Genomic DNA, 6,057 nt, shown 5'->3' on the forward strand with positions numbered 1-6,057 from the left:
TATAAAGTTTATTCGTGTTATTGGATATTGAAATTATTACATATTAGTTAATTATTATAAGGTGTGTGTGTGTGTGCGCCAAACCAAACTGTATATCCATGTGCCAGTCTCGTGGGTGTGTAAGAGGACACACAAGTCAACGAAGTTCATATTATTAGATGAATTTTGAACCTTATGCTTGACTTAGTGAGGCATTACTGCTTATTTATATTATTAATATTCTATATTTGATTTATGGTTTTATTTTTTTATTTATAATCTTTTTTGTCTGGTCAAAATTTATCAACATAAACCAAACTTTTGAAATATTTTAAAATTTTTAGTTATAACATTTTGAACTTATGTATTTTTAAAGTCTAGTAATGGTATTGTTTTTCTGTTAATTTCTTTAATAATTTGTTGACCAGGAAAGGATAATGTTTGTTTAGAGAGAAAGATTAAAGGAAGATCATAATTATTCTGTATATTTTAGATATGAAATATTAATACTTGGGTGGTACCACAGCCTTTTATTTTACGGATATTCTGTAACACAAATGGATATACAGTATACTACACTGCCCATATATATTAATTTAACACATCTACACTGCCCATGTATATTAAATTAACACATACTAACCCATTCAAGGAGCGTATTAATCTCAGTTACACCCAGTCTATCACCAACTGCTTTTGAAGGTACGGTCGCCTAGTCTTATACCAGGTAGAGTACAGTGGCTGAAGCATTTGTGAGATGTGGCAACTCTGTGGAATGGTCATAGTACATAATCTGGCTACTATTGTGAGGTTCCTTAGGGCCATTCTGGGAGTTTTAACATGATGTAAACAAACACAGAGTTGCCACATCTCACAAAATGCTCTAGATATAGGTCCAGGTGTCTGTACATATTACTAAGTGTGTCTTTTGGAGCATCTAGCGGTGGATTGAGTGTGATGGGGAATCGTACTCTGCCTGATGGAGGTTCCAACCCTAGATGGGGATAAGTGTGTTATTGTTAATTTTGTTATAAAGACACAAATCTGTTAAATTAAGCGTGGGAAGTTTATGACCGATTAGATTTTATATTGTTGGTGATATAGACAGAGGTTGATGTGGTGGTTGTCAGTACAGGAGCTTGTTATGGTGAGTCACGTCAGGAGGTAAACTTTAGGAGCATTGCAGTGCCTTTGTAAGTAACATAATGCTTGAGGTTATGTCCTTGCCTGAAACTTAGGATGAAAATGGGTATCTATATATCAATGAATCTTCTTGAACGTTAACTAAATATGTGTTGGATAGATCAAGGAATAGAGAAACTTGTAACAAAAGGGTTATACAAAATATACAAAGAACAGCTATAAATGGTTGAGACAAGAACTAGACATACATACCTCTATTGTGTTCCCCTCACACACTTGCTCATATCATTAACTTACAGACAGTGTACAAAGTGAACCCCTGTCCTCTATATTGAGTTACAGTCTCATATCAATACCTGGACTAAGTTGAGGTGTTTGGTTCATTTGTGTTACTGGAACATTTCACCTGTTATGTACTTCATCTATTTAACCACTCCTTTACCTGTTATCTGCATCACTCTTACCATCTTTATTTTCTTTCATCTATACAGCTCTTCAGTGACTTAAATCTTCATATTCTTCTTTCATTTTTAATCCATATTGAATTATAATTTGGATCTCACTAAACAAAATGTCTAAGGATGGTTCAGTATCATAGACTTGTCTCATGTTGTAGAGGTAATAAGGCCTCAAGAACACAGATAATCAAGAGTATAATTAATGTTGTGTGTTGGAGATGATTTTATTGTGATGTTATTGTTGTGTGAGGCAAGTGGTGAGGTTTGTCCGGGGTGTATCATTGTTCATGAGGTGTCCAGGTTAGCTAAGACTATGCATGGTGATGTTACCTGTTTTCCAGTGTACTGTAACCACTCTGTCTGTGGAACCCCACTCTCACTTAACCACAGGCAGGTCCAACTTTTATTAAGATGTGTTTGACTTACATTAAACCATAGGCACCAGACAGAATACAAGGACAGTAGAATGACTCCTCTAAATGCTCATAATACACATGACAAATAAGTTTGTACTGTACAGGATGTTATCAGCTATTGTAGTCACATGTGGTACAGGTTTACAGTTTTTTATTTGCAAAGCTCATGTTAACAATACAAGTAATGAAGGATATTAGTAGTAGGTGTAATGTTGGTTTTGTTAGAGTGAGGACATATTGGTTGGAGACAAAGAACGTTTGTAAGAGATGTTGATAAAACTACTGTAATTTATTATGTTATCTTTAATGTGTATCATAAAAAGGTCAGATGATTTGTCACAAATTACAGTAGTTTCATATAATGCTTTGTATATAATAATGTTTTGAATGGTGACAAATACAGTACACCATTCTTATATTTGGAAGTAAATGGAGATAATTTATACAGAGGCACAAGTGAGGCACAAAGTGCTGTGATAATGTGTATAAGATTATATATAAACACTCTGTATAAGGTATAGTTTATGGTTTTAATTTGAAGCAGATAATTACAGTATTGCACAATTATCATAACCTCAGTACAACACAGCTACTGTAAGAGCTTTCAGTGCACAGTGGGCATTATTGAGGCAGGTTTCACCAGTTGGGTCTCTCCAACATTTATGTTTTGTTTTCATATTTATTCTTGTACTGTACTATACTGCTGTGTTTAAGACATAATATACTGTACAGGTCAAAGTGTTCAGTGAGAAACTATTAGATCCTTCTGTTTTTAACTGAACTTAGAATTATTTATTCTTTGTTGAAGCATTTTATTGTTTGCATAGTTTCACTCACAGTACTGTGTCATGTCATAAAGTACCGGTACAGTACTTAATAGTTTTCATAATAACAATTGGCCCGGTGTTATTTTGGAATTCCCTGTTGCATTTTAATCCTGTGGCTGTACAATGCAGTAATAACATACACAAAGTGCAATTTTTGGACTTAAGTGATTCTTGTTTTAATTTATTATAGTTACTGTACTATTGTGTTTTAGTTGGTGAACATTGCTTGGTGGTGTTTCTGTACTAAATGCTGCCATTGTAATTATTAATCTCTCCAACTGTGTATTATCCAAGGCTAGAGCTTACTATTGTAATATTTCAGAGAACGATGATTTTTATAGCTCAGTGCCATTCACCACAGAGCAAGTAGAATGTATACTACACCTAGCAGGTCTTTACTGCAGTGACCATCAGCAATAGTGGCTGGGTTGTGACTCCTCATTAGGCAATCCCTTGAAACACTTGAAAGACTATTGTATATTGTACCAACATCCTTGTCACAACTGTTGCTCCTAAAAGAGAGAACTAGCAAAAGGTTCCCATTATAGGTGGGAGAGTGTTGAGCCTGGATGTCAGATGAGAGTGTATGTACATTTCACTTTTCAGCTGTTATAGGTCAGCCATCTTGGATCTAAGCTAAGTCTTCACTCCCAGTCCTTATGTCAGCCAGCAGTCGTCTCCACTTATTAGAACTAGGTGCTATATGCCTTATTGTTCAGCAGATGGGAATTTAATAGGCTGGGCCACACTGTTTCCAGTGTTGCAGTGAAGGTAAGAGTGAAAATTATTTTATTTGTTTTCTCCCAAGATTTTTTGCAGTTTTTTATTTGCTCTCCCTTCTTAAACTTAATGCCAGTGTGTGGGGCTGCCTTTTGCTAGTCTGCGTCAAGTGGGTAATCAGACTTAACAGACATAACCTATATCCACCTATAACAGTAGTTAGTTTACTAGGTATTGGGGGCTAGTGCTGTGCAGATTGTACCTGGTGTGAACTGAAACACGACACCAGGAAGATTCTTCTTCAGTTGTCAGTTAAGGTTTAATGTGAGCATGAGACCCACATATAGTACCTTCTGTTAGGATAATATGAGCTTGTGTTCTTGACCATAGGTAAACCCCTTAAGGTGTTTGTGTTGTTCTAACCCATATAAGTGAGGTGCTTCCTCTGTGTAGTGTTAATGTACTGTACAAGGGAAGGAATAAGGGTCATCTTACTCCTGGGAATGCATCTTATAGGGTACGGGTCACTTTCCTTATACGTACAGTGATTTTGTTAATGTTGCTTGTGTCAAAGTAAGACGTCGGCTTGTTTTATGGAATTTGCTATCTATAAATTTGCTCTACATTAAGTTTTTCATCATGAAGTTTTCCATCTTGATTTTGAGAAGCAGTTAATGTTTTCATTAGTGTGTTTATGTTCAGATAAATTAACAACAAGAGTAAGTCAGAGATATTTGCTTTTGGTCATGTCAGCAGCCTCCTCCCTCTGATGAGAAACTTTGCTTCTAGTCCTTCCTCTATAAGGGCGATGGTCATAATGTGTTGGTAGAAATAATGTTTGGATTGTCCGGAGAGTCGATGTAATACAAGGATACTATTCAGTCACTATTGCTGAAGATCTCCTGTGTCTGCCACCTGCTGGGCTGTCTCTCTCTTACACAAACCACATGACTGTGAGCTTGACTATAGGATGGAATTTCAGGAACAATTCTGTATTGACTTATTTATATACAAGTTACTGTAAAATTTTTGTAGTGTTTATCAGTTTATTGTTGATCACAAATTATTTCTTACATAGTATCAGTGGTATTGATAATTTAGACATCATCTAAATTCACATAAAAATTCTGAAGGATAAAGAGTTAAGTAATAGTAGTTCTGAATTAGTGATGTTTAGCATGTTTCTTATGAACCACAAACGATCTGCCATGGAACGTGTACTAAAAGTGGTAATGTACTGTACTGTAGTGCTTACTATGATAAAGCCTTATGTGGTTATAGTTTCTCTCACACATAGATGGAGTGTAATGTTTAGCTGTACAGTGCGGGCATTGTAATAGTTTTTATTTTATGTTTATCAGATAGGTAAAAAAATGTCCTGTAGTTCAGATCTGCTGTTAATGATTAGGAATAAGGAATACTGTACAGTATTGTTTTATTACTGTACATGTATTTGTATCTTACCAAAAAGATAATGCCAACAAAGCATTAGAAAGAATTTTAAGATGAAGAAAGCCCATATGTGCATTCTCTCATCAGGAAGGTATCAACCCACTTTCTCTGCTGCTTTCTCCTCCATCATCCAGGGAAAGAGATATAAACAAAATTGGGTTAAGAAACATATTGGCAGAGTCTCATTAAGTACTGTACAGACAACATATTTTAATTGCTATAGGAAAGGCATAATGTTCCTCCCACAAATATGCCATCTTGGTAATGGAAACTCCCATAGTTGGCTGTATAGTAAAGTGTCTTTCTTACCTTAAATATTAGTTCATTGGCTATACTAATAATAATTAATTGGTGTTATGCAGGAGAATAAAAGTATTTCATACAATTAGAATAAGAAAATTGAAAAACTTGAATGTCACGCCTCAGATAATTAAGATTTTGGCAAATTTGGCGCTGGGTAATGTGGTATTGATGTGGACTTGACATGCCAGGGACTAGATTAACCAATGTCATATCATATTATCCCAGACAATGTTGTAGCCTTGCTCAAGAAACTTAAGTACCAGAATTATTACTACTAATTTAGATATCCTTCAAAGAATGACATCAGAGGTGAGACTGCAGACCACCATGTTTCACTAATGCTTCATCACTGCTCAAGGTGTGTCAACAACCAACCAATCTGTATTAATGCAGTATATTTAGACCTTACATAAATTTGTTGAGTCTACCAAACACTTACATTAATTCTGCCTGATGCGTATATACAATCCTGTTCATCATGGCCTCTTATGAGATTTTGGCTGGTAAGTCAACTTTGTACTTGGTATGATAGAGACATCAACTGTATATTGTATATTTTGTGTACATTATACCTGTTTTTATACAAAACCGAGATAATGTGGATTTTATTTTTCCTCTATAAGTGTATGCTTATAGGATTGATTGGACCCCCCCCCCCTTTGTTTATTATGTGAGCTGCAGGTAGTGAGTCGCCCAGAGAAATGGTCATGGTCAACCTTCAAGATGCTGATGCTGGACCCAAGAGACATCAATACTTAG

The sequence above is a fragment of the Homarus americanus genome, unplaced genomic scaffold (genome assembly GCF_018991925.1).
Source record: "Homarus americanus isolate GMGI-L3 unplaced genomic scaffold, GMGI_Hamer_2.0 scaffold48220, whole genome shotgun sequence".
In the NCBI taxonomy this organism is placed as follows: domain Eukaryota; kingdom Metazoa; phylum Arthropoda; class Malacostraca; order Decapoda; family Nephropidae; genus Homarus; species Homarus americanus.